The following is a 24,390-nucleotide window of genomic DNA, read 5'->3' on the forward strand; positions in this document are numbered from 1 at the left end:
AATGCGAGTCAATCCTCAGACGAAACTCACTGCCATGGCGGAAAGGGAAATGGTTGAGGATCTATTACAGGTCACGTGGAATCTACACAATAAATGCATTCGCTGGAAAACTTCAAAATATTTGTAAATTTGTTCCAAAAGTGCAGTATATTGTTAATATTGAAAATATGGTGTTTCGGTAATTCACTGGTAAAATTGTGTCTGCTTACTTTACTTTAGTGTCTGCCCTATTTATGTAGAGAGGACTAATTCAGATTGTATCTATATCACTGATAGCATTCGAACCGTGAAATATATCCCATCAGGAATGAAATTCGAAATCCAACTACGACCCGATACCCATTACAGTATTTGAACCTCCCCCATGACGTAGTGAGGTGTAAGAGGTGACTCTCCCTTAATCACTCATATCATAATCTCTCAGTACACCCTGCACTTCATTTTACAGGTTAACAAGGTTCTAGGGTCTGGACTCACAGACAGTGTTCAGCAGTCAGGGGTTGTGTTCTGTTCTCTCCATGTGTCTTTGTGACTGTCCTTTCATAAATTTCAGCTTATCACCAATTATCCTCATCAATGCTTTTGTGCCACTTTTCGCTAATCGCGAAGTAAAATAAAGCAAATCAATCAGTCAACCGATGACGTACTTGTAACATCATCGCCCTGTAATCAATTCGTCCCGGATTCAATATCCGGTGGAGGCAAACAGTGCTTCGGATTCCACTTTAAATTGTAGGTCCCGCCCCGATTAGCCTATCTGTGCAAAAAGTGGACTTAAAAACTCAAAAAGTTATTACATTATTATGAAGGTCTGCTCTGACTTCCTATATAACATAATTGTTATGGAATAAAATTCTATTTAATCAAGCTTGATTAACTCGTTTGCAGTTGTTAAGGCCAGCGAGCGCTCCGTACGGTGAGAACTTCCCGCCTGCGAAGCCCGAGCTTGCGTTTGCGAACAGAAACACACTGTTGAGGAAGGCGCCCTCCTGCGTATTCTGCCTTGATTACAATAACACACTGCACTCCTACAGCGAATCGGATGACGAGAGATTCTCCACTGCACGAATACGACCGACGAAGCCTCCTGCCTCAATCACAACATACTTTCGTCCGACCCTGTGGCCGAGCGGTTAGCACATCGCGCTGCGACGCCAAGGGTCCCGGGTTCGAATCCCGGTCGGGCTTGGTTGTTTGTGAATGTCCATTCATTAATTTCATCCTTTCATCACTCATCCTCATCTTCGCAAATTAGCCAAGAGGCACAAAACGCGAAGTAAAATAAACAAAATCAATCAATCAATCAATCAACAACATACTTTCCGCCCTTCTCAACGCTACAGTTCACACGTGCATGTGAGAGCGCTCTTTCACGAATACGGCGGGTTATAGTTGAAGTCCTGATTCGAATGCAAGTTCGGGATCTTTGACATAGGTCGAGAGGAAGTCGACCGGAACGTTATCAGGTTTCGAGCCAGCGGCTTTTTTTTTTCCCGGAAGCGGTGTTGTCACTTGTACCTACAGTGTTTAGACATCCGACACGAACTGCGATGACGTTACACTCCCAAGGACTCCACATTGTATATAAATAAAAATAGTGCAACACAATATCACAAGGGGCCTCCCCGATGGCGTAGTGGTAACGTCGTCGCCTTGTAATCAAGGGGTTCCGGGTTCGATACTCGGTGGACACACATGGCATAGAGTTTCGGATCCCACTTTAAATTGTAGGTCCAGTCCCAATGAGCCTCCCTGTGCATAAAGTGGACTTAAAACAACAAAACAAAAAAAAATACACAACTTAGCAAAGATAACCGAAACCTCACGTTATGAAATCTCTAAAGAAACTAAATTGGCAACATCTGATTTACTCCACGTGAACTTGACAAGAACCTTCAGTTCCTAAAACTGGCGCTATTGGTGGGAAAGAGGGTAGGATTTACTGGGCTTCACGTGGACTCGACATATGGTTGTCAGAGTGAAACTGATCTTTCGGAACTTTTCTTGAAGTAAAGTGGCGTTCGAATCGGAACTTCAACTTTACCAGACCTCATTTAAATCTCCTATTCCGTGTTTCGCTTGACGTAATAGCTAAGGAACTTCTCGACTAACCTTGAGTAAAAGATGCAGAATGTGACGGTGTCGTGGAAGACCTTGGTGTAAACCATATCTCCTTATGGTTCCCGACCTTCAGATTGACCTGAATCCTGTCGACTGAACTGCCTACAAATGAGCTCTTATGAAAACACATTCTTGCAAATAAAAACGCCTCTTTTTTTATGGTGTTTAAGGACAAACAAAGATTCTTTCAGCAGTGAATGGCACATTCAATAAACCTCACAGGTGTTCCTACAGCGCCATATGTCTGTAGATTAGAGAAGGCTGATAAAGGCTCGCTGGCAAAGCTAGCTAAGCTCGCTCCGTGTTTGGCATGGCTTTAGCTGCATTTAGGCCTATCCGGTTAGCGGAGAATTGGGATAATATCTTTCTTAAGTCGACGATTAATTTGACTAAGTATTTCTTGTATTACTATTTTATACCAATTGTCTTGGACATTCGCGACAATGATGATAATGAAGGGAAAACTTCTAAAATATATGAGAACAAATATAATATCTCGTCAACATGTCCAAAACAATAATTTGGATAATAATTTACTTTGTACTCTTCTCAAATAAAGAATACCTGGAAAACACTACGTGCGGAAGATTCTTTGTTCAGGATAACGAAACACCATCACTCAGCAGACCTTTCGGATGGCGTAGTGATAACGTCGTCGCCTTGTATTCAAGTGGTCTCGGGTTCGATGCCCAGTGGAGGCACATAGTGGTTCGGATCCCACTTTAAACTGAAGGTCCAGTCCCGATTAACATGAGCCCCCCCTCGATAAAAATTCACCAAGTGTTTTTTTTTTGTTCTCTCTTGTTCTCATTACCATTACGCCATTGGGAAAAGCAATTTGTGAGGAGGCTTCATCCAAGACTTTATCATTTTCATTAATTTCATCTCAACGTCACTCACTGTCACCGTCACGATTAGTCAAAAGTGACAGAACAGTGACGACGCGAAAATGACAAAAATACAAACTTTAGATACGCATGTATGTATTCGACCTTGATTTCCTGATGCTCGGATAACAAAACCCGGTTCGGGTTCAGATGTGAGGCATCACGTTACCAATTATGGATTGAATATCAACTGACACCAAATCGAAGCTGGGTTTGGAGTGTTGCCACTTCTGTGTATAAAACTCTCAATTGAACATCAGGATGGATCTCTAACCTCAGTCTAAGGGTTAAGATGAGTTAGTAAATGGATTGGACCAATGCATAGGCTCCTCATCTTTGCGATTAGCCAAAAGAAAGCGGCAGAAAAATAAAGTTTAAAAAAAATCAGCAACGATCTGTAGGCAGAATTCTCCATATTCTACGTCATCTTAATTGTAATATGTTGTCATCACAAACCATGCACGTAAAGAAACTCAAGATTGAAATATATATGCTTCAGGGAATAAAAGTAAGCAGGACCTAATAGAAAATTATAGACTCGAAATTTTAAACTTCACGAAATAAGAATTGAATTTGAAAATTTTCATTAGAAAATTTTGCAGTACATTACTGTTTGTTTCAATTTCACTCGATGCTCAGTTAGGCTAGCTAATCGGGAGTTGACCTGCAGTTTATTGGGTACCGAATCACTGTGTAATGTGCCTCCACCGGCATCAAACCAGGAACTCCTCCATTACAAGGCTACAATGTTACCATCGGGAAGACTTGATTTCGTTTTCCATAGATGTGTTAGGAAGGCGTCAATTTTCCCCAAACCAAATTTAAATTTTCAAATATATGTTTTGCACTTAGGATTAAATTACCCGAGAAAAGAAAAATATATAATTTTAATTCCCCCGAAGTTTCCTTACAATTTTTATAATTTTCATTAAATTTCTCTGTACCGTGGGATATTTTCGTTCGTTAACACAGGACTGGAGCTCCATTCGAACCAAAGGGTATCTCTCTGTTTGGGGACAGTCCACAACCAATGATAAAGCATCTCTTATCGGCAATTCCTGATAGGGCGACATATGGACAAGAGAGGTAGTTAACCTCGCATAGTGCTGTCCTCGCCCTCGGAGTGTCTGAAGGCCTTTGATGTGTTTCCTCCACTTTGGAACCAATGGGTCGCTAATAGCGTTTACCTGTTCCGCGACGAGACCGGCTAATAAGAATCTTAATGGAACGTGACAGGGCGCTAAGTGGATTCGAACTTCGGTACATTAGCAAGGGAGGTTCTCGTTTAATGTTCTTGGTTTTTTTTTTCAGACCGACGACGTCACACAATGACGTCAAACAGTGACGTCGCGTGTTGACCTGGATTCTCCCAATGGAAAAGGAAGCTCATTCGAGACATGATCGAGAACGAGGCAATATCAAGACAACATCCGGAGGTTCTCTATTCGAGTCCCAGCCATAGCGCACGTGTTCCATTGAGATTGTTCTTTTAGTTAAAAATGTAGAAAAATGACTTGAATTAGACAAAATGTATTATCAAAATTCAATTTGTCACTAACACATTAGTAGATCTACACCTAAAAAAAACAATGTTGGGAGCTTCCATATATGGAGTTTCGCATCTTATATTATCGCCTTATAGAGACATTCCGTAGTATATTATTCCACCTAACTTGCACCTACTGCACTTAAACATGAATTTTGCAGCTATTCTGCCCATAAAACATTTTGAAGTGGGCGAATTAAAGTAAGAATGTTCGATTACACCGGGTGATCCAAAAGTCCCGGAACGGTTACATATCGTGAGAAACACACATCGAATCGGAAAACGAAAAAATACGTGTTTAATAAGTGAAAGAAAGCTATTCAATGCTATCACACTTGATTCCCCACCCCCGCCCCGGGGCAACTGTGAAATTTTAAATGGAAACCCCCATTTTGTATAGCAGAATCGGAAAGAGGACTTCATTCCGAGTCCAACGAGCAATCACCCATCCTCCTAGCTCAATTAGGAACGGAGATATGGCGATTTTAAATTTTCACCCCCCCCCCCCCCCCAAACGTGAAAATTTCATAAAACCCAAAAAAATTGAAAGGGACGCTCTGCCCCTAATTGAGCTAGAGTGATAGCGATTGCAGATTCGGAATCTTCACGTCAAGATCTTTCAATTGAGTATATGGAAAGGAGGGGGGGGGGGTCCTACGATCACATGCAGATTCCGAATCTGCAATCACTTACACTCTAGCTCAATTAGGGGCAGAGCGTCCCTTTGATTTTTTTGGGGGGTTTTATGAAATTTTCACGTTTTGGGGGGGGGGAGGTGAAAATTTAAAATCGCCATATCTCCGTTCCTAATTGAGCTAGGAGGATGGGTGATAGCTCGTTGGACTCGGAATGAAGTCCTCTTTCCGATTCTACAATACAAAATGGGGGTTTCTATTTAAAATTTCACAGTTGCCCCCCGCCCCACCCCCAGGGGGCGGGGGTGGGGAATCAATTGTGATATCATTGAATACCTTTCTTTCACTTATTAAACACGTATTTCGTTTCCCGATTCGATGTGTATTTCTCACGATATGTGACCGTTCCGGGACTTTTGGACCACCCGGTATGTGACTTTCTGCAAATCGAGGGAATTTTTGGAAGAAATTAGAAATCTTTGCCTTGTGGGAGGAAAATTCTCCCTCGCCGATAAACGATTAAGCTTTGAGTTCACCAACATAGAAAGGTACAACATAATTCAATACAAATCATTCTTTTTGTATTCAGAAACCAGTGCCAGGGATGAGTGAAGGTAAAGACTCAAAGATTCTCTACTGGTGAGTGCATACGTAATCAAAGTATATCTTAATTTCTCACAATACTTTCTTTCTAATGTTTAAAATGAAAAATTATATGATACACATGAATGTACTTAAGGTTCTCTTGATTTTTTTGCACCTAAATATGCAATTATATCTTTTTTATGCAACATTAATAATTAATATGAATATATTTTTCTCCCACCTAACCGGTCAAAAGTTTGCACCTAAAGATTCGGGCTCTACACATTACTTTTAGAAGCAAGTCCAGGATTAAAGGAGAATGGCCTTATGGTAAGAAATTCTAACGTCAGCCTCCGTCCACGTAGTTAACCCTGGAAACTTTATTCGTGCAGGTAAACGAGGCTCTGGCGCCTTGATCCAAGATCTGGACTATCTCGCTATGACATGTGGTTTTAAGCTATGGAGGAAAGGAGAAGACTACGCTCGCGTAAACCCAGGGTATGAGTGGTTAGACACACCCATCTCCCCCGTTCTCGGCATTTTCAAGGAAGTAACGATGACATGCCACGGCAGCCAAGTTGCAAACTCCTAAGAAATCAATTTGCTAACTGCATATCACCATCATCTCTTTACTGAAATGAGTAATTTTATTCACAATTTCTAATTGATTGTTCTTCTATAATTCGCTCTATAAGTTTTGAGCTTCGCAGATAGCATATAGCCTAGAATATACGCCTCCTGATGTACTGTACACATATAATACATATATAAACGGAGAGAGAGAGAGAGAGATTATACACGCTGGGTATGCATCTGTGTCGATGGGCAGTTAAGGTTTAATTTGCGAAATGAAAAGACTAAGGTGTTTGAAGCTGTTGTGAACTAACTAACGCTTTAGCCTTCTTAAACCCGAAGATTTGTGGCTGCAGCAACACAAGCCTTCCATCTGTCACTATCCTGGGCAAGATCAATTCAATCTTTTCCATCCTTGCTGATTCTCTTTAGGTCCATCTCAACGTTATCCCTCCATCTTCGTCTTGGCCTTCCTACAGGTTTCCCAACAAGAACACTGGAAGATTTTCTCCACGCGACGCCACTACAAGATAACACTGGCGCAAGGTACAAGACAATTTCATTCAAGTCCACTTTATGCTCAGATAGGCTAATCGGGAAGTTGGGACTCGAACCGTCATCCCCACACTTCCACGCCCATCTTATTGAAGACCAAACTTAAGGCAGCTCTTGAGGGCGTCAGAGCCTCAATCGACATCTCAATGCGCCTCATCCGAAAGGTTGTTATGGCAACCGCCCGTCCACGCATTGGAAATCTGCTTGCCCGTGCGGAAGCAGCTTGTTGAGGGTGGACCGGGTGACAGTTCAATCTTCTCCCTCTCTGCAGAATTCCAAGAAATTCCAGCGTCCCGGCAGACTGGAGAAAACACGGATGATGTTTTCCTCCCGACACGCTGAGGTTTCAATTTCCAGGGAGACAGAGAGGAGAAGTGCTGAACGTGTCCGTCTGCCTTGTTTTTAGACAAGTTTTCAAATACACTACGACGCATTTCCGTAGAAATTATGGTCATTGAATTATCGATAGGTCATGTGGTATGGATGACTGGATCTCTCGGACAAACGGAGGCCACTGCTCCATAACATGGACTAGCGTATCTTTCCAATTCATCAAGCATAACCTATTTGTCCCCATTTAGCCCAACGTGTATGTATCGGGTGGTTATAATTAAAGTGACGGTGTTCAGAGTGGTACAGCACGGGCTGTAATGAGAGTAGCAGTCTGAAACTTCGTAGATATGCTAATGAAGCAATGCGCTCGCGAATTATGCAAAAAAAAAAAATAGTTCCAATTCTCGCCACCAGGGTAAAAAATGGCGCTGTAAGCAGTCAAAACTTGATATAGTTACAGGAAAAACACTATAAATCGCAGAAAACAATACTCTTTGTAATAAAATATCGCTACAATTTCACTATTCGAATTACATGAACATTACTAAAGGAAAAAGCAAGAAGCGTCACCAACCATAACCAGGGAGCTCACACAATGGTTAGGCAATGTCACAGACTTTGACGTCAGAGTTACGGAAAATTCCACGTTTTGACTGCTTACAGCGCCATTTTTTACCCTGGTGGCGAGAATTGGAACTTTTTTTTTTTTTTTTCATAATTCGCGAGCGCATTGTTTCATTAGCATATCTTTGAAGTTTCAGACGGCTACTCTCATTACAGCCCGTGCTGTACCACTCTGAACACCGTCACTTTAATTATAACCACCTGGTACTTGTTAGGTCGCTTTTATAGGATAACCACGACGATGAGGATGAATGGTAACTATAATGAAATTCATGAAGGGAGACTCACAATGCCCACTCCTGGTTCAAACCTGGATCCTTTGGTGGCGGGGTCATACTCCAGCATTCAATGTTCTAAGCCACGAAGACGACATTTATCTCAACTTAGTCTTCCATGGATCCTAAACTAACCATTCACAGGGCCTCCTCAATTACGTGGTGGTAACGTCGACGCATTGTAATCAAGAGGTCCCTGATTCGATATCCGGTGGAGGCACATTGCACAGTGGTTCGGATCCAACTTAAAACTGAAGGTCCAGTCCCGATTAGCCTTCCTGTGAACTTAAAGTGGACTCAAAACAACAATCCAAACTTACCTCACATTCCTCCTATCTTAACTTAATGTTACACCTATCCTAACTGAATAAACTTTCTAACCTATCCTAACTAATTTTCCACTCTATTTTTTGCCTAACATTCCATCAATCATACCTTAACATTCAGCGTATCCACAGCTAATTTATTAATTCCACCTATCGTAATATATCCTAGATCTCCATATATTCCAAAGCTAACCTATTTGACCTGACTTTTCACTTATATCCTATTTCAACCTTCCACCAATCCAAACCTAAGAGCCTTCCCGATGGCGTAGTGGTAACTGTCGTGCTGTAAATAAGAGGTTTCAGCCCGACGGAGGAATATAGTTGTTCTGAACCAACTTTAAACTGTAGGTAATTGATTGATTGATTGATTTGCTTTATTGATGATATGATGAAATTGATGAATGGACACTCACAAACATCCATGCCCAGACCGGGATTCGAACACGGGGCAAACTGTAGGTAATGAAACAAACTTTGCACAATCTGGATTCGAACCTAGAACTCTTGGCTATACACTACTTAGCCATAGAAGTCAGCATGATTTTTTGTAGTATACTCAGACCTATATAAAGAGTCTAGGTGGTACAGGCGTTAGAACGTCCAACTGTCAAGTGGGAGACCGGGGTTCGATTCCTGGTGTGTCTGCTCTCTAAGGTGGTGAATAATCCCAGCAACGCTCCCAGTAAGGAATGGCTCTAGGGATCTAGCCTCTGATTAAATTGATACCTTGGTTAACACTGAGGGTAAAGGCACGGTGAGCGTGGTGATGATCACATCACCTCCACGTTTCAAGATTGTTGGGGAGCTTTCACCTTTGTTTCAACTTTACTTACACCTATATAATTATGCTTGTACGTAAAAAAATACAAATGTTTTTAACGTGTTTTTATAAAAAGAGTCTCTTTCTGAGAAAATCCATCAGAAACTTGGAGCTTTACTCTATGTTCATTAACCCCTTAACCTTGTGTGTTCCTAATTACTATCCTGCTCTTCATGGCGAACGAACGAGAGTTCTCACTAATTGTGCAGCCGAAGTTGCCCGAGGAGAAAAACCGTCTTCTTCTGCTCGCATTTGTAATTTTGAAGCACGATTCTTAATTAACTACAAAGTCAATTAGAAGGAAAAGAAAACAAACGACTGTCTTCAAACCTCTGTTAACGTGTAAGGCAATCACCAAGGTCAGGTTTAATTCTAACGTACGCTGTTCAGGTATAATTGCATACTCTGCTTGCCAGATTAGATTTCGTAAAAAAGTTATTTTCTTTAACTGTGAAGGAGTGATACAAGAGAAACGTTACAGTATACTATCCCTAGAATCTCTGGAGCATGGCCGCGCGTAACGGCAGAGAAGGGGAGGCAGCAAGTGGGCTGAGCGAAGCTGTATACGCTGCTGCAAAGGCTGGTAACTGCAGTCGCTTTCCTCCTCCACGCAATCCCGTTCCTTCGAACTTTCATTGGTCGAGCCAGAGATTTCCGGGATAGAGTTTAGATTTGTCAATTTGAGGTAAAAATCCGGTAATTTAGTGAGGCTAATTCAATGAAATAGAAAATATATAGCCTGTGGGCCAGAGCTGTTTCCAGATGAAGCAAATTGGATGTGAAGTCTTGCCTAAGTATTTCGTAGCTACAGGCAGGGAAGACATGGGCATCGTCTGCCTGCACATCTAAGTACTGCTCCAAACGTGAAGCAGGGGTGTAAGGGGTGTTCTTCCACGTAGTACACCCAAATGTCAACCTCACTTCCACGTTAGTACACCCTGTACTGAAGACTAACAAGGCTCTGGCGACTGGCCCCATGGTCAGTATAATTTTGTTTGTATTGTCCTGTTGTCCTTATGTGTGCTGAGTGCCCGTTTACAGCCTCAGCTTTTAACAGAAGTCAGTATGCAACGTTAGAGTTGTTCTTTGTAATGATAAGGGGCTGGCCCCCGTATAATGTGACGGAAGCAAAATAGCCTAAGTGTTGATGCTCTCACAATTTTAAAATCAAATTTAAAAAAAAAAACGTGAAGCAGCCTGCCACCTTGAAATAGTTAGGCAAGACTTGATGTTCAATTTGTCTCGACAAAAGACGATCTATTCCTGCATCTCAGCCACTCCATCTAGCCTTCTAACTCATTGCAGCGTGCTATGAAGGCACGTAGAGGGATGTGGAGGTAAGGAACCACATATTCACGATCTCGGACATTTTTGAAGTCGATGTGGTCAGCACCATGCACCTGTCGCCTTTAACTCCACAGGGTTTCCCCAAAGCATTCATTTTTATTAGTGAGGCTGGGTAAACCCCAGATCCGCTCAATATAGAGATTTGCTGTGAAGAAATGCCCCTAAGAATCGAACTCGGGTTTCCTGCGTGGCAGTCCAACGACAAAACTCTGGACCACCTTGGTTCCTACTTTCTTGTATTTGTAGAACTTCACATGGTCCTGCGTGTGCAATACAGTCTGGTTATTTAGAGTTGTTTTTCTATATAATTTAATAGCGATGAAAAGAATGATGTAGGCCAAACGTAAATACAAAATACTGCATGTTTTTGCTTGGCTATTTTTTTGTTTCTAAATTTCCGTCTCTCCTTCCTTCCCTTCTCACTCTCCCTCTCTCTCTCTCTCTCTCTCTCTCTCTCTCTCTCTCTCTCTCTCTTTCTGATCTCCCCAATGGTGTAGGCGTAGTGGTAACGTCGTCATATTGTAAACAAGAGGCCCCGTGTTCGATACCCAATGTAGGTCACTTTAAGACGTTCCCTCCCAGCGTGATATCACCAATTCCTCCCTCCTGCGCCAAAGTGGATATTGGACTTTATTTCGCAAATTTTGCTTGTTCTTCCTGTAAAAAATGCAACAGCCAAAACATTTTTATGTACACTCAACTCGCCACGCCTTGTCGGTCATGCCTTACGCGCATCATTGTTACATCGGTCACAATGACCAACATGGCGTGATTGGTGTGAGCCAGTTTCGGTCATTATGAAGTCGCGATTAGCCTATCTGTGCATAAAGTGGACAAATCAGTTAATCAATCAACATAATGTAATGAAAAATTACCCAACGATTAATGTATAATGTATAAAAATATGTGAAAAAAGTCGGGTTACCGGTGGTAGATGAGGGGAAACATGAGAAATAGTCCACTGTATTAAAGAAGCCAAGAAACAACTTCAGGAAATCCACTTATGAATTGGTAAAAGTTATTAATTTCAAGACTTTATACCACACCAGCGAATGACATTTCTGTAACCTTGAGGAGAAGCAGTAGTGTATGCCAAGAGCCAGCCAGCATGGAACGAGGTAATTTGGGATGAGAAGTAATCTTTCGGTTATCTTAGCGATTGGAAATTTCCGTTCTGAAGTCGCATCCGCTCCATATTGCATCAGTGGCACCATTTCCCCTACCCCTCCCCCTCAGCCTCTCCCTTCCATAAGGTTGCCACTCCGCCATCCGCAGGAGGAAGTGGGTGGCGAAGTTCCCTGCGAGCTGTCAGAGGTCGAAGGTAAAAGTTTTAACGGGTGATTTGTCCGTTCGAGAACCTTTCTCCACCTTTCCAAATCGTATTTCTCGTTTCCTTCTCGAAACTTCTGCATCTAGTTTCCCGTTTCCCTTATTATCCTCCCCAACAGGTGTTACGCGGAACTTCTGCAACCTGATATTCAATCGGTTTTCCGTTTAACTGCCGCTTGACTTTATGAGGAATGCCGAAAAGGTGGAGGAAAAAGTAAGACGTCCTACGGAATCTTTTCCTACAGATTCGACTGGATTGATCGATACGTTTGGTTTATTGCACTTGTGGATAATCGCGAAGATGAGGATGAGTGATGATATGAAGGGACACTCACGAAGAACGCTCATGCCCAGGCTAGGATTCGAACCCAGAACCCCTGTCGTCGTAGCGCGCTGTGCTAACCACTCCGCCACGGAATGAAATTGTAGCAAATCTGGTCTATTACGAATTCATCCAATAAGAAGTTTTGAGCCAATCAAGTACGTAAATGCCCTCGAAATAAATATGCCGAGTCGGTTTGAAGACCACTACAATTTTATCTATTTTTAAAATCAGACGTTCACTTAGCGTAGCCTCCAATTCTAGATTGGCTACCCTCTTCGAATTCTGGATACACCACTATGTATTTTATGCTGTATTCGTCAATTTTGTTAGGAATTCTGGATTTACTGCTTATGTCTCCAAAACGAATACCATCATCAATTTGGAACGCTTGATTCACAATTGAAATTTCGAAACTTAGAGGGCTTCCCCGTCGTCGCCTTGTAATCAAGGGGTCCCGGGTTCGATACCCGGTGGAAGCACATAGTTGTTCGGATCCCACTTTAAACTGTAGGTCCAGCCCCGATTAGACTTACTGTGCATAAAGTGGACTTAAAACACCAACTCAATCAATCAAAAATCGAAACTTGGATTCGCTACCAGAGTAGCTACTACATTTGGCATCCATTCTTCGAAATGAGGATTCAACGAGCTATGCATTCACCGCTTAAGGCACGAATTCTGGATTCACCCCCTAAATCTTGAATTCTGGATTCACCACCTAAATCTCGAATTCTGGATTCACCACCTAAATCACGAATTCTAAATTCATCGCCTAAGGTACGGACTCTGGACTCATCATCTAAATCTCTAAATCATCATCATCTGAATTCACCGCCTAAGGCACGAATTATGAATTCGCCACCGAAAGCGCGAATTCGGAATTTATTAGCTAAATCTCGTATTCTGGGTTCATCTCAAGTAGAGTCATTGCCCATGTCCCAAGTACCAGAGCCTCTAAATTCTGGATTGGACACCCCAGTCACGAATTCTATATTATGCCAGAACGTAGAATCCTCAGACCGTGACAAGGATACGATACCCAACATCCATTACCAAAATCGAATGAGAATCGTTACCTGAATGTTGGAAACATAGGGTTCAGCCAATCCCTACCCTTGCGAGGATTATCCTCCCTCAATGTACCAATCAGATGGGGCGTCTGGGCTCTTAATTCATTAGGCGGGCATTTGGAAAACGACTCTTTCTTTCGAACCACGGGTCGTGAGGTACATTTGAATTCCAATTCCTGTTCGATTGATCCAATTATTTTCCCTTTCGCCTCCGCGGTCTGTTGTCCGGGTCTTCGGAAACTAATTTAAGGGAATCGAGGTCCTTTCTGAAGGAGCTTTAAGCAAGATGGACGGATTGGATCGGTGGAGGTAAGCCCTTTACTGACGTCCAATTACATCGATTCTTTCTCTCCTCCTACGTGAATCCTTAACTCGTCTGAGGGGGATTCATTACTAATTAAAGGGTTTAACAGAATCGTACTGTTGCACGTAGGATTACTACCTACGGTCAGGGTAATGCTCGTTCCTGGCATTAAGGAGAAGCATTATGTATTCGTCACTTGCTTATTGTTTGCATGTAGATACATTACTATTGCCAAGATTTGCGTTTAGACCAAGGGCGTATGTTCTAGGCTAGCAAGGCCAACTGCAAAGCCTGAAGCCTAGAGTCAAATACAGAAGAAAAATCGATTAGAAACTGTGAATAAACCTAATTTCAATACATAATGGCGATTCTAAAGCGGCAACCTGAATTCTTATGAGTTGGCAATCTGAATTCCTAGAAGTTAGCAACCCGATTTCTTAAAAGTTGGCAACCTGAATTCTTAGAAGTTGGATGGCAACGTGGGTTGAACGATCTTAATCCTCTCCCTTCCTCCATAGCCTAGGACCACGTGTCATAGTGAGCTAGTCCACGTCTTCGACGTTTAAAAGTTGCTGACACTTCAACGGATCAGATAAGATGAAATTTGGATCACATGCGGTTCGTACCATATTTTTAAAGTATCACTTTACTCAAAACTGCCGATTTCCGTGCCGGAGTGCTTAGCACAGTGTGTGCTACGACGATAGGAGTCACAGGTTCGAATCGCGGATTGGGCATTGGATGCTCTTTGTATATCTTCATCAATTTCATTACAATTACTCATCCTCATCTTCGCGAAAATGGCAGAAAAGCGAAGTAAAATAAACGAAATCAATCAGTGAACTCAAAATAATAAAAATCAGGTCAAATATAACCCACTCTCTTAGCCGTCGATCCCACTACGTCACCACTGAAAGTTCCGGGTTCGATTGATTGATTGATTTGGTGTTTTAAGTCCACTTTGTGCACAGTAAGGCTAATCGGGACTGGACCTACAGTTTAAAGTGTGATCCGAACCACTATGTGCCTCCACCGGGTATCGAACCCGGGACCCCTTGATTACAAGGCGACGACGCTACCACTGCGCCATCGAGAAGGCATGTTCCGGGTTCGAGTCCTGGACTGTGGACTATTTAGTAGTGGTGCATGGTACAAATAATTATATTTTTCGGAATCCCACGTCTTTCCAATGTAACGCCATTGTGTCCACTAATAGCTGCTCATTACGCACGATTGACTCACCTGTATGCACTTGCATTGGAGAACAAGTATATAAACTGACAAAATCAACCCCGGCGTGTCTTCAAAGTGACGCTAAAAGCTTGTTGTGCGCAATGACGTAGAGGTGAAAAGGTTAATGTATCACTCGAATGCGAAACAATGTAAAAACAGTGTCGCAATATGCAGATATTAAACACCAATGTATTTTCCATAGCATGAAAAAGAGAATGTGGAAGTCACTAGCGCCATCAAACGGTTGGACGGCAACTTCAAGTTAGAAAATCATGGACAAGTAACAGGTTTTGGGAATTAGTCTGTGGCCGATATAAAGCTCATAAAGTTATGCACTAAATTTCATCAAATTACATTGTAGAGTGTATTATTTGTATTAAATTTTGCGATTATGGTAATATATTGAAAGAAAAAAACATTTCTTTCATATCTTGATAATCGGGTAATGGTGTTTATTTATAAATACATGTAATACCCGTCAGTATTTTCAATTTATCTGAAGCCAGAAACTGTAAATGGATTTATTGGTTATGAAGAGGAAAACAACTGATATCAGGAAATGCGCACTTGTGTATCTTATTTCGAGTGTTCAGTTGTCTAACATTTATATATCTGCATAGTGCAACACTAGCGTATTCGTTTCGTGGATAAATTCACCGTCTACCGTCTACATTCTAATGACCTTGGACAAAATGCTGTTTTCGGCTTGTCGGTTGTTTACATGGATTGTCTAAATGTTACCGAAATCATCAACGCATTGCAGTACTTACGCCTGTTTCAGAGGTGTTACATGAGTTGGTAATGCGCTTACGCAAATGTTTCGCAAAAGTGTATCACTGTAATCCTACCACAGGTAGGCAGCCGTGGGGAAACGGTTGCTTCAGGGAACCGTTGTGCGTCTCCTAGAAATAATTAGGGGAAACAAACTCACATTTTGCTGTGTGTGGGAGAAGAAGCACGTGTAAATCCCTTGAAGTTCTTGGCTGGAGAGGAAGGGGGCTGCCTAGCAACTACTACGTCGTATAAAGTGGATAGACTGAGCCAAGACAAGGATCAGTGCTCACCGAAGGGTGTTCCGATCGAACCGTCGACTTTTAAAGAATGTCGTGGTTGGTTCAGTCTCCAAGGAAGGAATGTTTTCGAAGATCCAGCCTTTTCAATTAGGTTAGTGGTAGGGGAAACGAAACAACACGAAGGTTTATTAGACGCGGGAAGGCAAGAACGTGGAATACAGCTTCTCTTAGTTTTGATTCCCAGCGAGGTGGAGGAAGAGTGGTTCAAAAGCATAATACACGGCATACTTGGAAATTTATTGTTTTTGTAACTTTTTTTATTGTTGTTTTGCTTCTTGTGTATTTTAGTTAATATCATGACGGTATCAAGGGGGGGGGGTCATGATGGGTCATACTGAAACTTCACATGTACTAAAAATACGGAAAACATGCATGCAGGTATGCCATAAGAACCTATAACATAACAATATGCACTAAAAGTATTGAACGTAATCAACCATTATGAAAACAAGTCTGCTATCCTAAGGAACACAAAGAAAAAGTAAAGTTGCTACATAAACAAGAACTAGTATGTCAAGCTATTCCCTTTTACACAAAGTACAAGTTTTCCTTGAACAGGGTGATTAGAAAGTCAAAATAACAATATAAAAGAAATTGTAAAAATACATACAGTTTTCGTTCCTCACAATATTTGGAGAAGAATATATTAAGCAATAACGTTATTCTTATAGCCGAAATGAGAAGCAAATGTTGCCTAATAGTTTTCCTTGTATAGAGTGTTCTAAAAGTCACATTAACAACGGGAAAGAATATTTGAATTACACTTCAAGTTGAACGTTGCACAATGCCTTTTCAGGCTATTATTTTTGCTATTACAAATGTAGTTAGCCTAATAAATTATGAAGCAGCTATGTAAATCGTGATGTAAATTAAATGACAAATACATCTGTAGCTAGAAATAACAAAGAAAATCCTCCACAAACGGAGGACTCTGAACCACAGTTGACTTGGAACAGCCACAATGTCTCATGAATTTGCATACCCATCACCGTGACATCTACAGAAATAATGTTAAAATTTGTTGGCTAGTGTAATCTCTCAACCTAGCTAGCGAGCCTACCAACAGTGTCGAGCGTGGGCATCAAGGTTAGCAGTTGGTGCTAAGATGACGTCAGCGGCTGCTGCTTGCTTGTTGATTGGTGGCTTCGGGAGTTATGACTCGCTCTCAAGCTACATATGCACAACAGCCAGAGACGTTCCAGAAACAATTTCACTTTATCGAATTCCATTTCCGGCGGGGGGACGTTGCACAATGGTTTGGATCTCCGCTCAAACTGTAGCCTACACTACTGTGTGATTAAAAATTATAGATACTCGAATTTGAACTCCAATTAAAAATTAACCAGTAGACCTACATACAAACGAGTTACATCTAAATTTAACTTATTCAATTCTGAGTTGATTTATGGAATTTCAAAAAGAGCGATAGTTTGCAAAACTATAAAAACCGGCACTTTCTTTGTTCTCACGACGATAAAAAAATAGAAGGTATACTCGAAAAAATAATTATTTACATAGAATAACGGGAACGAAATGTATATGTGTAGCATAATACAAATATGCAGCCAACCTTTCACAGCGTATAGAGGTCATTAAGGCACACAACGTTTCTTACACAAAGTTTTCGTTCAATATAATACCAAAGTCTCGATCAAGACCGAGAGTTTCGGACACTCAGTCTCTGTCTGGTCTCGTGTCGAGTACATTCCGGAACGACTTTACATAAAACTTGGTCGGACTTTAATATCTCGTCTATTGTATTAGTCAAATCTAGTTCGTTTAAAGATATTATAAAAACAAGACAGATGTCAGAAGTATCTCCATTTGATATTTATTTGAATAATATTCTCTCTCTTGCTATTAAACAATTCTTAATTATTTACAATTACAATTAATTATTATCGACACCATGATATAATTTTAATTATAACTTTAATCAATAGTTATATGCTATATTGCTGTGGTACTAACACATTACTTCTAGTCAAACATCTAAGGTATGTTTTCAAATCACAAGAGATATTATCAGTTATCAATTAATAACGAAATTTCATCACTTAATTCACTAATATTCTTCCTAGTTGCGAATACCAAATCAAAATTAGACATGATTAATTCTAAACGTATGTGGATTCTAGATCATGTTGCATGTATCCTATATTATTTTCACAGTTACTCTCAGCTGGAAATTTACTTTCAAACAAATTACACACAATTAATGATCATAAATTTTAATAATAATAACATTAATATACGAAGAGTTGCGTATGTATTGTTTCTGGTAATAATATAAATATTTATATTATTACAACAAATAAAACGAGAGATGAAACAAGGAGTTAGATTTGCTTGAATGATTTTAATTTTTTTTAAAAATCGTATGCTAGCCACGGTATTTGAATGTGATGGAATCAATTCCACTCTTTAAACCCAATCGCAAACACACGTGCATGGTGAATTTACCCTATCCATTTCTCGTACATATAGCAACATCGGAAGAGTTCAATCTCTGGAGCATCTGAATCAACAACTTGCGACATCGAATAATTAATTAGGGCATGCGCGTTGCGTCAAACACATGTTTCCAATTCCCAAGTAAACAGTCTCCCTGAATTATTGCCAGAGCACACGCTGAACATATGTGTCACTTGCTGCAAAGTACACAGCGCTCATTCTACCGCTGAATATGTCAATCCTTGGATGGGAAGATGAGAATGAAGTAGGCTATAGGGACAAGGTATGCAATAAGGCATAATCGGTGCTGCCAACTATGGCGATAAATGACTAAATCCAGTGGATTTGTAATAATGCTTGTGAATCTGGAGTTATTATTGGTTTCTTGGTGACATTTTCCATTAATTTCTGATGAAATCTAGCAGAGCTATTCTGTAAAGAACGAATATAATGTGTAGTAAAAGAAACTTCTGAAGAGTTGGCTACTCTGCAGGACTTGGGGAACACATGAACCTTCGGTAGGTATAGCTATTGTGTAGGCATTTTTGAAGAAGTATACTTCTGCAAAGGAATCATATCATCAGTGTAGCTAACCTGTAGTCTTGTTGGAGGCATTACATATTATTTGCTGGATTTGGTGAAATCATCTAGAAGAATCGCGGTATACGAACTTGACGGGAATTTTGGAGTAAGTATTTGGGACAATGTGAAATAATCTAGACAAAAATTGCATCAGCTTTTCAAACCTGCAGGCATTTTTGGTAGAAGTATAAATAATCTGCAGGAATTGGGACCACATGAGTTAATCTAGAGGAATCAAGACTTCAGTGTAGCTAACCTCTAGTGATATCTGGAGCTAATCGAATCAAGGCATCAGGCTAATCTGCGGCCATTTTTGGAGGAACTATGGGTAATCTGCAGTGTTTCAGGAGAATGCGAGGTCCTCAAGGGGAATCAGTGTAGCTAACTCGTAACCATTTTTGAGGAAGTATACATAATTTGCAGGAATTGGAGACAAAGCTAGGTAGTTTAACCTTAAAGCGTTTTGGTGAAAATAGAGATAATCTGCAGGAATTGGGGACTATCCGAGTTAATCTGGACGAATAGCTGCATCTGAATAGCTTTAAGGAAAGACAAGAGAGATAATTTGCATGAATTGTGCATTCGTAAGAAGGTTCAAAGTACCAACCCTATGTTACTGGTCTTTGAGAGAACGTGACTGGGGAGTACTTTCTCCAAGCTTTCGATTAATTAGCATCGTAAATTAAAGAGGCAAGCCCCTATTTGAATAAAAAACGCGGGAGAAGTTCTTGAACTCTCGGGAGAAGCCTGCAAAATCACGAGAGTTTAGGGACCTTGGAAGATTACGGAACAGCCAGCATCCCGAGCAGACTAGGATCCACCGCAACCTGTTGAGCATCCCCCCGGCTCCAGACTGTTCCCATGGCAACCACGTTTCGCGCTACGCTCGGGAGTATCTGGTCACGTGAGGCTCTGTTGCAGGAGCCCTGGTGGCGGTGGTGGGGATGCTGGGAGATCGGAGAAAGATGCTGGGAGATGCCATCTCCGGTTCGATTGGTAGGGACAGGATGGAGTTCGGAGTCAAGCTCTGGTAGGAAGAATTTACTAGGGTTGATTCGGTTTATTTACTTTGCTTTTCTGACACTTTTGGCTATTCGCGTAGATGATGATGCGTGATGATATTATGAAAGTCAAGAAGGGATATTAACAAGGAACATCCATGCCCAACCCGGCAAACTTTGCGTCGTAGTGTGCTGTGCTAACCACTCCGCCACGGACTGACATATTTAGTACGGTGAATGTATGTATATACGGCAGAGGAAGCCTGAACTGTCATTAATTTGCGTCTCTTATGGCTAATCTCGATTATGAATAGGGTATTAAATAAATTAAGTGAATGAGAACACATACGATGCTGGGTCTCGAACCCAGAACCTTCGTTTGGAAATACTTTTCTTTGAACCAAGTAAATTAATTTTCAGAAACATTACCATTGTACAGGATGTTTATAAAGTTCTAATCTATTTTTCTTGATTCACTGATTATTATGATTTATTTTACTTTGCTTTTATGTCACTTTTGGTTATTCTCGAAGATGAGGGTGAGTGATGACATATAACAGTGTTTACAAAGACAGATATGACTTTATAAACACCCTGTATACTACGTAAACATCCCTACCATACATAACCATATACAAGCTCAAGATTCATCATCACAGGAGCAGAATATGGTCTTACATCAAGGTCCCCTGGGTAAGAAGTGAGAGACACGTGTCGCAGGGGTGACTATGATGACGTAAGCATAAAATACTACAACTATGAGAGAAGTATGGGGATCTATCATGCTCGCGGTGGGTAATTATTTCAGGAGTTTGAATTCCTCTTTAATTGGTTCATGAAATAAAGAACTCATGTTTCCCTGTGGAACAACAACGCACATTGGTTCTAATCTAATTTGAACTGTAGGTCCAGTCCCGATTAGCTTGAGTGTACTCGAAAAAAACTGTATTGCTTCTAGTTTGGTTATTTAACGTCGCTTTTGCACCTCCTTAGGTTATCGGCGAGGATAAGGATGAAATGACGAAACAGACGACGGAAAAACATTACGGTAAATCCATGTCTTGCATTCAAACCTAGGAATCCTAGGACGCTACGTTAACCACTCGCTATAGAAGTCAGTTCTTCTAACCATTATGGTACCCAAGACCCTCTGTACCCCTTGGAGAATGTGAAATATTTTGCATGGTTTATGAAGATTTTGAACGTTTTCAATTGATTTTAGCTCTCGGAAATGTGTTCTTGTGAAGTAAAGTACGCCTGTTACCTTAGCGTGTTATTTTACCGTGTAGCAGAACAGCTCGAAGGCTTCACGCAAGTGAATATAGCACCCAAACGACTTTCCACAACAGCAGATATAATTTTAGGTAGTTAGGTTAGGATTGTTAGGTTTGGTACTGACAGTTATTTTCGACGTGTTCTTTCGCTATTTTAGTATACATACAAACAGTTTTTACTAACAAAAAGCGGCGAAAATTCTCTGAAATTGCAGGTCTTAACTTCCTAGGGCCATTCTTTGGTATCAAGCTTTCCTAAAGCTGGAACCACTTTTACATTACGTAAAACATTGAAATCTGTCGATTAAGAGAAAAATCGACGTAATTCTCGAGGGGGTACAGTGGGTAAACGGCCCCACCATTATCATCTGTTAACATTATAGATAATACTTTGCTTTCAAATTCACATTGCGAACACCACAAAGCAATCTGAAACATTACCTATTGTTACATCGGAAGCTCTATGCAAACATTTGGAAGTTCTTTTTTAAATATAAGAATACATTTCTTCCCGCTTGGTACAATTCTTAACCGGACCCTAGAGTGCGATGTACAGTCACCGTGTTGCCTAACTTTACGGCGGTGGTAGAAGTTGTCATTGAAAATTTGCTATTAAAGTTCACTTATCGTCATATATAAACTGAAAAATTAGTTAGTAATATGGGAAGTTCTGAGTATGTATATTCGGATGGGGGTGATATCTGATATCATTCAATTGATGATGCTTGGTGTAAGTTGAATAGTGTTGGTTGATATACATCAGTAATGATAAAAATGTTAATGTTTATTTAATTCGCGCACGTACATTATTGCTTGATTGATTGATTTGCTGTTTTAAGTTCACTTTATGCAGAGCAATGTTAATCGGGGCTGGACCTACAGTTCAAAATGGAATCCGAACCACTACGTGCCTCTACCGGGTATCGAATGTGCATTAATAAATGTTTCACGAGACGAACTATTCAATTTACTGGATAATTAATTATGATAGTATTGCCTAGCAATGTGCATTATTATTTGTAAGTTTGTAAATTCTATTATTAATAATAATTGTTGTTGTTTGCTCATTTAACGCTAATATTATTGTTTATTACATTTGGTTCATTCGACTGCATTCGTTTAATCGCGACGATGAAAATGATTGGATGAAAAAAGGTCCGCGAAACATATTCAATAACGACCATACGCGTGAGCACGGGGGGTGCTAGGGGTGCGTACGCACCCTAATGTGTCATAATTTTTTTTTGATTTGATTTAGTTTATTTTACTTCGCGTTTTGTGCCTCTTGGCTAATTTGCGAAGATGGGGAAATGATGAAATTGATGAATGGACATTCACAAACAACCAAGCCCGACCGGGATTCGAACCCGGGACCCTTGGCGTCGCAGCGCGATGTGCTAACCACTCGGCCACAGGGTCAGGCTAATGTGTCATAAACAAATGAAAATTTAGAAAGTACCACTGAAATTATGAAAATGATATCGGTGTTAAAAAACGTAAGGAATTTCGTTTCATTTGAGATTTCATGGTCCCCTTCTCCCCGAAAATGTAATAATGTTTACAACAACAGTCACTAATCGCGTAGTACAGAAGGTTTTTTCCACTTCATGAATCGCACAGAGCTCCTCCACACATCGACCCCCACTTATCACTCTCCAGAGAACAGCATCGATTGCTAATGCAATCTTCTTCAACTCACAAGGCTTACCTATTTGTTTATTTACATTTAGACATACACATAACATGAACATTGAAGTAGCAATCGAAACCGCACCCACAATAAAAAGTAATGAAAAAGTTTTATGAAGGAGTTCTCTGCAATTTATAAACTTAAAAAAATAGTGGTTTAATAATAACAAATAGTCCCGGGTTCGAATCCCGCTCGGGCTTGGTTGTTTGTGAATGTCCATTCATCAATTTCATCATTTCCCCATCTTCGCAAATTAGCCAAGAGGCACAAAACGCGAAGTAAAATAAACTAAATCAATCAATAACAAATAGTAATTACAAAAAGTTGTTTTCCTTTTTTTGTCGAGTAAGGTGTACAACGATTTGTTTTGGCAATTTTTCTTACAGTGGAGCACTGAACGAACACGTGAATAATAATACAATCGGAAATTGAAAAAAAAAAATATGTATTTTAGCCACTGTGGCTACTGTACCACGCAGATTAATTTTTAATTTAACAGCTTATTCTTAAAGTAAAAGTACTACAAAAAGTTTAAATTGTAATTTAATACTTGTAATAGAACTTGTAATATTTTCCCGGTGGGCGTTGACCCAGCTTAATGAGGACAATTGGGAAGCTATTTGAAAAAAACTAAAAATAACACAAAAGCTAGAAAACAGCGGCGATGGGACTCGATGCGCTGACCATGCGTTATCCAATGAAAAAGCCGCTCTGGCATGCTCTAGCCCTTAAAGCGCTGTTGGGCCTTACTTTTGTAGTTTTGGAGAAAGTTACAATTCGAACTAGCGTGGTGAATATGACGATTATATACAACAGATGCAACAGCAAACGCGATAAAAATATATGTCCTGTCCGAGAGTCGAACCCGGAAACTTCAAAGTACTAGGCCACTAAGATAAACAAAACATTCAAGGCAACACTGCTTTCACAGTGTGTACATGCACGGATTCGGTCTTGCGATATGTTACACACACGTAACAACACTGTGTGGAAAAATCTTAAGCTCGTATGTGATACGAAATAAGCAGAACGTAGTCACTTACCGGCAATTCTCGTAGAGAGGATGAGTCGACGATTACGTGGCGAGATATCGTAACGTAATTACGTACGTCGAACTACTCTGGAGCACTGTCGAGCGAATACGAGCCAAGGTTGGTTTTCCTTGTATTTATACCAGGCTTCTGCACGGGTTCTCGCTGTGTACGGGAGTAACGTGCGTACATGAGCGGGAGAGAAGTTTGCGACGTTTCTGCGCATGCGCGGACAGAGCGCGGGGAGTTTTCTGAAACTAGAGCGAGGAGGGGGGAGCTGTTGTATCTTCTGGCGGCGCAGAAAACTTCCACGGGCTTTTTCTTTATAGGTTTGGTGATTGTGGACATGTCGCTGGACGGGGAAGTGAAATATTTTGTGCGCTTTTCTCCACTG

The 24,390-nt window shown here is 40.7% G+C and overlaps 1 protein-coding gene across 1 annotated transcript in view; it reads right to left on the reverse strand.

The window, feature by feature from the left end:
- Nucleotides 1–24,141, reverse strand: part of LOC145999623 (ras-related protein Rap-2c-like) — a 31,683-nt gene extending 7,542 nt beyond the window's left edge. The window contains exon 1 of the mRNA XM_083136716.1: nt 24,009–24,141. The gene's annotated coding sequence lies outside the window, so the exon portion shown is untranslated. The remainder of the gene's footprint in view (nt 1–24,008) is intronic.
- Nucleotides 24,142–24,390: the final 249 nt, after the last annotated feature.

Source organism: Lepisma saccharinum, chromosome 15 (genome assembly GCF_977018435.1).
Source record: "Lepisma saccharinum chromosome 15, izLepSacc3.1, whole genome shotgun sequence".
Lineage (NCBI taxonomy): Eukaryota > Metazoa > Arthropoda > Insecta > Zygentoma > Lepismatidae > Lepisma > Lepisma saccharinum.